Source organism: Poecilia formosa, unplaced genomic scaffold (genome assembly GCF_000485575.1).
Source record: "Poecilia formosa unplaced genomic scaffold, Poecilia_formosa-5.1.2 Scaffold255, whole genome shotgun sequence".
NCBI lineage: Eukaryota > Metazoa > Chordata > Actinopteri > Cyprinodontiformes > Poeciliidae > Poecilia > Poecilia formosa.
In genome coordinates this window covers 265677-277572 of record NW_006800194.1, presented here as the reverse complement: position 1 = coordinate 277572, position 11896 = coordinate 265677, and the positions used below count along the sequence as shown (strand labels likewise).

General features: G+C 39.5%; 1 long non-coding RNA gene across 1 annotated transcript in view; it reads left to right on the top strand.

The window, feature by feature from the left end:
• Positions 1-1822: 1822 nt before the first annotated feature.
• Positions 1823-11896, top strand: part of LOC107838431 (uncharacterized) — a 14390-nt gene continuing 4316 nt past the window's right edge. The window contains exons 1-2 of the long non-coding RNA XR_001664492.1: positions 1823-1837; positions 9462-9468. This is a non-coding gene — a long non-coding RNA (uncharacterized LOC107838431). The remainder of the gene's footprint in view (positions 1838-9461; positions 9469-11896) is intronic.

Genomic DNA, 11896 nt, shown 5'->3' with positions numbered 1-11896 from the left:
GCTGCTGGAATTGAAGAGTTCTTCACAGAATTCTGTCCAATGACACACAATGCCCCGAGTGGAGGATGGTGAACCATCTGGCCAAGACACCAGATGGTGGACCAGAATCACCTCAAAGTCAACAATATCCATCTAGGTCTCACTGAATGTTGAAGTTCCCCAGTACAACATGGAAGTTTCTCTCCAAGGAAGATTTACCAAGATGGGGAAGCACCAAGTATGCCCAGTCCTGCACTGTGCCTCTCAGCAATGGCAACTCCAGTGTGAAAGAGTGTCCAATCCCTCTCAAAACGAGTGTTGCCAGAGCAGTGCGTCGAGGTGAGTCCAACTACTTTTGTTAAAATCTTTCAATCTCACACAACAGCTTCCCCAATAGAGTGCTGCCATGCCACATTCAGAACTATTTATATTATATTCATACTAATGACGGTACATTAGTATTTTACTAACTATTTCTTAGAAAGGAATTTCTGTGTCTGTGAAATAGTAGTTTGCTGCGATTTCATAAACCTTGGTTGTTACTATGAGGTGCTGTTTAGGATAAAATCTACGTTTTGTCTCACACACTACCAAAAACTCACACATAATACTCAAAAAAAAATCACGCACATTCAAAAAATACTCACACACTACTAAAATGTCACACACGCACACAGACGTTAACTTTCTCGCACACATACACTGTACTCGCAGCTCGCACACGCACACAAACGTTTATCTCTCACATACACAAGACTAAAGTTGAACACACACACACAGTACTAAGACTCGTTTTATGTATGTGTGAGAGCGAGACTCTTTTTGAATGTGTGAGAATGGTCACGGAAGAGGCGGGGCATAATTTTTTGATCAAACTGCGCATGCGTACACTTCATTGTGTATGTTTGACTACTATGTTTGACATTTGTCCTCAACATAGTTTAATATAAGGTAGCTATGGAAAGATAGTTTCAATCACACAATGAAGTGCAAATATTTTGAAAACAAAGTAAAAGATCTTGCAGGTAAATTAATTTCCCTCATCCTTTTTCAGAAATGAAAAATTATAAATGCACACTACGTGTTGGGAACCTGTGTTTGTTGACTGACTTTTATTTGTCAGGCTTACGAGACAAAAGCTGAAAAAAGATCGATTCTCTTCGCATTTAAAATGACACAAAACAGCGAAAAAAGACCTCCACACCTGTTAATAATTCCTATAATACTGGCACCCAGTGGACAGATTGTACTACAGCAATTTTGCTATTTTTAATCAATCAATCAGATTTATTTATTTCTATAGAACATTTAAGCTACAAGAAGTTCTCTATATATTTAAAAGCATAAATATACTAAGTAATAGAACATACAGTGAGTCAACAATCAAAACTTGTAGTTTAGGATCTACGCATGCAGTTTGATCAAAAAATTATGCCCCACCACTTCCGTGACAATTCTCACACATTCAAAAAGAGTCTCGCTCTCACACATACATAAAACGAGTCTTAGTACTGTGTGTGTGTGTGTGTTCAACTTTAGTCTTGTGTATGTGAGAGATAAACGTTTGTGTGCGTGTGCAAGCTGTTAGTAGTGTATGTGTGCGAGATAGTTAACGTTTGTGTGCGTGTGTGACATTTTAGTAGTGTGTATACGCAATTTGAGTATTTTTTGAGTGTGCGTGATTTTTTTTTTGAGTATGCGTGAGTTTTTGGTAGTGTGTGAGAGACAAAACGTAGATTTTGTCCTAAACAACCCCTCGTATGTTACCGCTGCTTGTAAAATACCTAGCAGGGTGTATTTACCAGCAAATATTAATCCATCCACACACGTACCCCACCAACTCTTAGATTTAGCAGAAGTTTCCATTTCCGGTGATTTCTCAGCAAAAGATTTAGGCTGCTTAGATTCATGGGCTAAAGTTTTAGCTGAAGTCGTATTTCTAGTAGAAGTCTTTACATGCCTATGTTTGCTTTTTAAAGTTTGTGTTTAAGATGATGTTTTAGATGGAGTCTGAAGCTGCTTTAGTTTATAAGTCGCACATTCGGTCCGAGTCGATTTTTCCATTGATTCCGAAATGAAATGCTCAGTCTGTGTAGATTTGTTGGCAAAAAATTTTGGCTGCTTATGACCAGTGCTCAAATTTTCCGTTTGAGTTGATTTTTCAGCTGTAAAGATTTTAGGTTGCTGCAAAGTTTGGTATTGGTATGAAATTGCTTACATTGAAAACTGCACTGCTCTTAGCTTTAACTACTGCTAAGAGGGTAGGTGAGTGACATGCACTGTCTGTCAGTCCTACTTGTCTACAGTGGACACCGGGGCTCTCTAAAGTATGCTTGAGACCCAATCCTGCTTTTGTGCCCAAGGTGATGGACACATCATACAGGTGTTCAATGGTGGAACTGCTGGCATTCCATCCACTTCCTTTCTCTTCAGCAGAAGAAAAGAGGCTTAATTGCTTATGTCCAGTGAGATCTTTGAAGGCTTATGTTGACAGGACAGCTGACTTTAGAAGAGCTGATCACCTGTTTGTGTCTTGGGCCACTTCTCATAAGGGCAAACCTATCTCTTGCCAAAGGTTAGCACACTGGATTGTGGAGACTATATCTCTGGCATATAGATGCTCAGGGTCAAAGCCACCTGAAGGGGTGAGGGCCCATTCTACCAGGAGCATGGCCACCTCTTGGGCTTTGTTCCGGGGTGTGTCTGTCCAGGACATCTGTGTTGCAGCCAGTTGGGCTACACCACACACGTTTGTGAGGTTTTACAGGCTGGATGTTGCCCAATCATCATTGGTGCACACAGTGCTTGGGGCTGGCTCATCAGGCTGCACCTGAGTCCTGGATATGAATCGCTGCCAAGCATTGCTTCGGGGTCAGCATACAATTCGGGAGTTGGCCATATTTCCCATAGTGAAACACCGAGTGAAGTTAGAAAAAGAACGTTGGGTTACTTAACGTAATCCCTGGTTCTTTGATAATAGAGTGAGGTGTTTCACCAACACATCCCTTCTTGCATGGGCACGGAAAGAAACCTGCTTAGAATGAGTTGAGAGGGGTAGGTTGGCCGTGATATTGGATGGTGGGTGGAGCCACGGTCACGGCTCAACCTGTCTGTCGCGGACAGACGTGATGTCATTGGAGCTTCCGTAGTTGGGTCACGCTGAGACGATTCCCCATAGTGAAACACCTCACTCTGTTATCAAAGAACCAGGGATTACGTTAAGTAACCCAACGTTCAGAGTCACCTGGTGACATTGTGATGTAGAGCTGTGTATCATCCGCATAATTGTGGTAGCTAATCTTATTTCCTGTTATAACCTGAGCCAGTGGGAGCATATAAATATTGAAAAGAAGGGGTCCTAGGATTGAACCTTGGGGTACACCACATGTGACCTTTGACCTCTCTGATGAGAAGTTTCTGATTGAAACAAAGAAATCCCTGTTTTTTATGTAAGATTCAAACCAGTGGAACACTGGACCGGAGAGTCCGACCCAACTCTCCAGTCGATTCAGTAAAATGTCGTGGTCAACAGTGTCGAAAGCTGCACTGAGGTCCAACAGAACCAGCACTGTGGTTCTCCCACAGTCTGTGTTTATATGGATGTCATTGAACACTTTTACAAGATGGCTCGGTTGTGGTGAGCACGAAAACCAGACTGGAAGGAGTCAAAGCGATTTGTTATTGTTAGGAAGTTAGTTAATTGTTTAAAAACTGCTTTTTCAATAATTTTGCTGATGAATCGGAGGTTGGAGATCGGCCTGTAATTCTGCAGTAGTGATTTGTCTGGATTGTTCTTTTTTATCGGAGGTTTGATAACTGCTGTTTTCAAAGCCTGGGGGAAAACACCTGAAGACAGCGATGAGTTCACTATTTGTATCAGATCATTAGCAATGACAGGCAGGACTTAAAGAAATGTGTGGGTAGGACATCCAGACAGCAGGAACTGAAGCTTAATTGACTAATAATTTCTTCTAGGTTTTTATAATGAAGTAGTTGAAATTGGATCATTTTTCCTGCATTTGTTTTGTTGGGGCACAGCATTGGTACTGGCTTTGGAGAGGATGTGCAGATTAGTCCTCTGATCTTTTGAATTTTATCTGAAAAGAAACTGGAAAACCTGTTGCAGGCGGCATTAGATTGAAGTTCAGGTGGCAACATCATAGGAGGGTTTGTGAGCCTGTCAACAGTAGCCAATAGAGCTCAAGCATTGTTAAGGTTTTTGTTTATGACATCTGCAAAGAAAGCCTCTCTTGCATGTTTTAGTGTTGAGTGATAGTTGCGTTGTCTTTCTTTATAGACGTCATAATAAACGTGCAGTTGAGCTTTACTCCATTTCCGTTTGGCCCTACAGCAGAGTTGTCTTGCAGATTGAACAGTTTGTGCATTTCTCCAAGGAGATTTCTTCCTACCAGACACAACCTTCACTTTAATGGGAACAATGTAATCAATGATATCTGAAAGTTTGCACTGAAAATCATTTACCAACTTATCTACATCATTATAGCTTATGGACGAGGAAGAAGAGTAGATTTGATTAAATGTTTCTGCTGTGTTTTCTGTGAAAGTACGTTTTGTGATGGTAGCTGTTTGACCAAGTGGGTTAATGGATAAAGAACTGTCAAAGATAACAGCAAAGTGATCCGACAGGGCGACATCAGTTACAGAGACACTGGAAATATTCACACACCAGGTCCAGTGTGTGTCCTTGAATATGTGTTGCTTGTTTGACATGTTGTGTTAAACCAAAACTCTCTAATATATTACAGAGCTTTTTTGCCCCTCGGTCTTGAGGGTTGTCAACATGAATGTTGAAATCACAGACAATTATTAAACAATCGTAATCAATGCATATGAGAGATAGAAGTTCATTGAAGTCCGTAAAGAAACCTTCCACATATTTTGGAGTTTTGTATAAATTTAGTGTCAAAGTTCGTTTGTGGCCTTTTACCTCAATTCCAAGATACTCAAAAGACGTGAAATTACCCAAAGAGATTTTACTACAGTTTATAGTATTCTTAAATATTGAATATAGATATATATAGCACACCGGCGCAGTGGGTAGAGCTGTTGTCTTGCAGCAAGAAGGTTCTGGGTTCGATTCCCGGCCCCAGTCTTTCTGCATGGAGTTAGCATGTTCTCCCTGTGGATGCGTGGGTTTTCTCCGGGTACTCAGATTTCCTCCCACAGTCCAAAAACATGACTGTCAGGTTAATTGGCCTCTCCAAATTGCCCCTAGGTGTGTGTGTGTGTGTGTGCATGGTTGTTTGTCCTGTGTGTCTCTGTGTTGCCCTGCGACAGACTGGCGACCTGTCCAGGGTGACCCTGCCTCTCGCCCGGAACAATAGTCGGAGAGGCACCAGCACCCCTCCCGACCCCATTAGGGACAAGGGTGTAAAGAACATGTGTGTGTATATATATATATATAATATTATGTGTATGTCAAGTCTGTCATTTATATATGAAAGTATGTGTTTCGGCTTCTTTTTTCCATAGATGGAGGATCGTGGTCAGTGGTGGAGTAGATGGATTTTCCAGGCTCATAGTGTACCTTGATGCTTCCACCAACAATAGAGCTTTGACTGTTCTCCATAGCTTCATATCGGCTGTTGGCCAGTATGGTGTACCTTCTCAAGTTCGGTATGTATTGCACTCATTTGTCTACAACAGTGTTTTTCAACCACTGTTCTGCGGCACACTAGTGTGCCGTGAGTGATCGTCAGGTGTGCCGTGGAAATTATTCAATTTCATCTATGGTACCGTATTTTCCGGACTATAAGCTGCTACTTTTTTCCTAAACTTTGAACCATGCTGTTCAAAAACGGTGTGGCTTTTCTGTGTATTTTTCTTCAACCACCAGGGGGCTCTCTAGCAGGAAGTGAATCATTAGAAGTCAAAATTATAAATCAAAGAAGAATGCGTTAATTTTCATTTGGAACAACCACATGCTAGCAGCAGGCACGACGGAGAAATGTTTTCAAACTCGTATGGTGCAGCTTTTAAGTTGAGGGCTGTCGATCTGCCACTACAGGAGGGAAATAAAGCCGCTGCACTGAAGCTCGGTGTGAACGAAACCATGGTTAGTAGTGGCTAGCGGCGTAATCATGTAATTTTCTTACCACTAGATGGCAGTAGGTACAGAGCATTTTACATTAAAACAAGAAAATTAGTGATGCATGAATGTAACAGGTAGCGGTGAGAGCATCGTATCTAGCAAGACTAACGACAGTGATGGAAAAGACGGTGAAGCTCAGCAGTAGTTGGAAAGAACATGGCTCCATTTCCCACAACATATCTGTGTAAAGTGAGCTTCTCAAGCCTGGTTACTATAAAAACTAAAAACAGAGACTGAGAGCTGTTGAGGAAGAGCTTTGTCTTTCTTCAATTTCTGCCAGGAAATCAGCTGTTTTCATCCAAATATGCACAGGTTTCACACTAGACGGGTAAAATATACAGATATTGACATTTTGTACATGCAAATCTTCATATTGTAACAGTGACATGTTTCCCAAATATTATTGCTTCTTTCAGAATAAGAATTATTTTCTGTATTCTGGCTATAACAATGCTTGTGGATTAGTTTGTAAAACACTTTGAAGTTTTCTACAACTTCTTTAAATTTAAGACCACAGTGTTGTGGCACAGTCCAGGTGTTCAGGTGTATTTTTGAAGTGGACATGTTACGTGCAATTTGAAATAAGAAATGTAAAATGTGATTAAAAAAATACATTTTTGTGTTTATTTGATTCCTATTTAAGACACTTTGATAAGAATGACTATATATGTAATATAGGCGGCTACAGAGTATCTTTGTTTACATTTTTGGTTGGTGGTGTGCCTCGTGATTTTTTCAATTAAAACAGTGTACCTTGGCCCAAAATAGGTTGAGAAACACTGGTCTACAATGCATCACACAGCAAATGTAAGAACTACATGTGAGACTGAAAGAATTACATTTAGCCTAATTTTTCCAACAGTAATTCAGTGTTCTTAGTTCTATTCTCATGTTATTATAATTGCATTTAATGTTTATGTGATACAGATGTAATATGGATTACTTACTACTCCATTATCATTTATAAGTCCATATATTGAATTTCTGGTTGCACTGTCTTGTTATATTGTGCTAGTCAAGGATGTAGTTCTCTCTTTTTTTTGTTAATCCATTAATTACTTGTACTCATGTCTACAGATCTGACAAGGGGGGTGAAAATGTGATGGTTGCTCAGTTTGTGGTCCAAACTAATGGAGTGAACAGAAATTCTCATATGACTGGAAGATGTGTGCATAACCAGAGGTATGAGGGATTGGGAGACTAAGAGTTGCTCTGTGATAATTAACATCAATATCCAATTTCTTCATATTTTTTAATATGTTGATACCATTTTATCTTAAATACACTGAACTTGTACTCAATCTAACATCATTTGTGAAGAGCTTCAAGTTTGTATATTATCTGTTGTACAATGTGTGCTAAAGAAGAAATGTATTTTATTCCGATACAGAATAGAGTGTCTTTGGAGAGATGTTTATGAGAACGTGCTCGATCTCTACTACACAATCTTCATGCAAATGGAAGCCGAGGGAATTCTAAATCCAGATGATGAGATTGAGTTGTATTCACTACACAGATGCTTCATGCCACATACTCAACATGGCCTTCACTGCTTCAAGGAGGCATGGAATAACCATGGACTACGAACTTCGAGCCACCATACACCTTTGCAGTTGTGGCTACTAAATGAGAAGGAAGGACGTGACTTTTCGGAGGTAAAACTTTTAACTTGAAGTACTCTCCCATTTTGTACTAGCTTATGTACACTCACCATATTCTTTGTGTTTAGGTTGGTGATGACTATGGTGTAGACTGGGAAGGTCCACATACTCCATCCACTTCTAACGTCAGTATTCCTGAGGTCCAACTTATGTGCCCATTAAACGCGGAAGACCTTGCGGCATTGCCAAACACCGATGTTCCTCTCACGCAGGCGCTGGGAGTATTGAAACTGTTCAGGCAATGAAAGCTTTGTTGCTCCCATAATCTTGAGTCAGTCTTAGTCTTTATACATTTTGCCATTGTAAATTTCATTGTAAAAGGTGCATCGATTGCAATTCTGGATGATCGACAATTGACAATCTTTAAGAAAAGAAAAATAATTATCTGCTGATTATGATCTTTGAAAAAAAAAATTGTATTCTGATTGTTGCTAAATATAGTGAGAAAGTGGCTCAGTTTGATGTATTAATAGAATATTAACTTTTAAAATGCAAACATTACCTGGTGGACCGTTTTCTCAGTTAAACATTTCACAACAGAGCTAAAGAGGAACAGTATTTGATTTTTACAACTTTGCTAAGTTAGATGACACCTGTAGATAACATGTATGTCACATGTAAGTTTCGGTCAATCCCAGTATCCCGAACTTAAGGAAGTCAGTTCCAGTTTATCGGTGCACACTGTTGAGAAAATAAATTTGAAATAAGCTAGTTTTAAAACTTAACATGTCTTAATTCAAATGGCCTAATTGTGGTTTTGAATTTAGTAATGTATTCTGACTTTTTGACCTTTATGTTACTTGTAGTTACAGCAGATGGTTTGCTAGGATCGTTTGAACTGCCTTTTTTGTCTGTGGGAAAACAATACAGTGGAAGTTGTAGCTTTTCACACTCATCTGTGAAAGGCCGTAAACACGGCAGGGGTTTCTGGCTTGAGAGAGGGTCAGAGATAGCTCCTGGTTGGATGAGCAAAGATACGCCTTGTTTGAATAAATTAAAGAAAAGAAGATAAAACTTTCTACACAGAAGTAACAAATCAGATTTGCTCTTGCAACTTCTTCCTTAACAACACCAACTCCAGTCATAAATTATAGTTAAAATTTGTGCAAATATAGTAGTCTTGTTTGGGGTATTTGCCAGAGGCGGTATTTATTTCCTCACCAAAAATAATTTTCCAAAAGGAATATGATATGACTTTTCATATGACAATGATATTGACTTTGCAACTACATGTACTGTATTTCACCTTGTAAAATTGTTGAAATAAAATAAAAATGACATTGCTTTTTTTGTTGACAGAAAATTTGTTTATGTACACAGCATTTTCTATATGGCATTAAAAATGGCATAATTAAGTGTACCGATTTTCTACAAAGTTTTGAAATATGACAAATTCATCCAAAACACAATGAATTTGTGCTTTTGTAACTGGGTGGTTTTAATTGGAAAATACTGGTTACATAAAGTGACTGTAAATTCCTACCCGTTTTGGACCCTTGAATACATCCAGGCCCTGTTTCCCCACCTTCACTTCCTTTTCACAACCTTATCGGGCTCATTAGCTCATTAGTAGGAGGATACGGTAGGGTACTGAGTACCCCTAAAAGATTTAGCGGGGGTCCGCAGTACCTGCAAGAGAGGGGAGCCGATGTCTGCTGTAAAAAAAATCAATGGGTTCACTTTGAGCCGTGAGTGCACCCACTAATCAGCTGATTAGTTTTTCAAGAACAATTTAAAACACGACTTAATCAGTTAATTTCATATTGTTTCTGAACTGTTTGTGTTTTACTAGAGCAACACGTCGATTGAGGAAGGTTTTGAGTCGATCTCGGCATCAGGTGACAAACTGAACACCGCCAGGACGCTGAGACCAGCACGTCCTCCTCTGACTCCTTATCAAAACGTTCATAACTTTATTAAAGAACAACAACAACAAAAAAGTCAACAAAAAATTTTCAGATTAATGACCCAACAACAATAATAATCTCAGTGATGTGCGTTTCGGTTCCATTATCAAAATAACCAGCAGAACAGGAGTTTAAAATTAACTAATCATCCACTGCTGTGTTCATGAGAGGATTAATGATCGTGAAATAAATATCAAGCCTGAAAACCTGATATCGTAACGGACTGAATGTTTTAAACGTAATCTGTGCTCGGCTAGAGGAGCGAGCGGTTGCCACGGCAACGGGTGTAGCCTATATATCCTACCATATGTTAGTCTCCTTTCCTTCTTAATTTATAACGCTGATAATTATCCCTGTCGCGTCTAAAAATGCATTGATAAAATACATAGTGAAGGTTTCATTGTTGTTCAATAATTACCGGGCGTTGTGGGAGAAAGTAAGAAAAGAACGAGGTTTATTTGCGTGACGTCGCAGAAGCCGGGTTCAGTGGGTGTCTCGGATTCTATCAATCCTACATCGTGGCACTACGCATGCTCAGCCCGATAATAGAGCACGCGCTTTGTACACAACAGACAGCTATATTGACGCACAAAGTTTGGAAAAAGTGACGTGGCAGCACAGATCGTCACAACCGGTTGTCATTATGACGCATTAAATGTTGGTGACGTAGAATGTGACTGGTTTACAAAATACACTGGATTCATTTGCCAGGACCAAGCAAAGCAAGAAAGATTTTTATTAAGTAGGTAGGTAAAAAATGGAAGAATTACAGATTCTTAGAAGAAGGTGTTTAAATTATGAGCAGGAGAACGAAAAGCTGAGAAAAGCAAATTATAATCTGGAACTTGAGGCAGAAGGGAGAGAAAAGGAACTCCGAAGTGAAATAGAGAAGCTTTCAGATGAAACTGCGAAATCAAAACACAAAATATCAATATTAACAACACTGAATGATCATTTGATGGAATCCGAAGAAGAAAGTAGAAAGATCCAATGCTCTCTGACAGAAGAAAATCGTGTACTGAAAGCCGAAGTCACTAGACTGAAGTTGAAGACAACAGCATTGATAGATGAATGTACGATTTTAAGAAACGCACAAGAGAGTTCTGAGGAAAAGATTTTGTACTTGGAGGAGGAAAACAGAAAACTTAATGCTCAAATAAAACATAAAAATCGCATGATAGATGAAATGTCTGACCTCACAAAGTCTCTAAGAGATTCAAATAGGGAGACAAAACAACAAGAACAAATACTGCTGGAGAAAGTTGAAAAAACTATAAAAGTTGAAAACCAACAGAAACCTGAAATCTTTACAACTGAAAAATCAACTCATACGGAAAATGTGAGCAGTCGTCGTAAGCAGCCAAAATGTTTTGCCAACAAATCTACACAGACTGAGCATTTCATTTCGGAATCAATGGAAAAATCGACTCAGACCGAATGTGCGACTTATAAACTAAAGGAGTTTCAGCCTCCATGTGAAACATCATCTCAAACACAAACTTTAAAAAGCAAATGTAGGCATGTAAAGACTTCTACCAGAGATGCGACTTCAGCTAAAACTTTGACGGATGAATCTAAGCAGCCTAAATCTTTTGCTGAGAAATCAACAGAATTGGAAACTTCTGCTAATTCTAAGAGTTGGTCGGGTATGTGTGTGGATGGATTAATGTTTGCAGGTAAATACACCCTGCTAGGTGTTTTACAAGCAGCAGCAACAACAAAGGTTTATGAAATTGCTGCAAACTGCTATTGTACAGAATCAGAAATTCCTTTCTGAGAAATTGTTCATAAAATACTAATGCACCGTCATATAATATGAATATAATATAAATAGATCTCAGTGTGGCATGGCAGCGCTCTAGTGGGGAAGCTGGTGTGTGAGACTGAAAGGTTTTAGCTAGAAGTAGTTGGACTCACCTCGACGCACTTCTCTGGCTCTGGCAACACTCGTTTTGAGAGGGATTGGACACTCTTTCTCACTGGAGTTGCCATTGCTGAGAGGCACAGTGCAGGAGTGGGCATACTTGTTGCTACCCCATCTGGTAAATGCACTTTGGAGTTCAAACGTTGAACAACACGGCAGGGTCCCTCCTCCTACTTGAGGGAGGATGAGTTTGGCTGTTTGTGCAAACAGTAGTTCAGATTACTCAATTGTTTAGGAGTCCTTGGAGAGAAACTTCCATGTTGTACTGGGGAACTTCAACATTCAGTGAGACCTAGATGGATATTGTTGACTT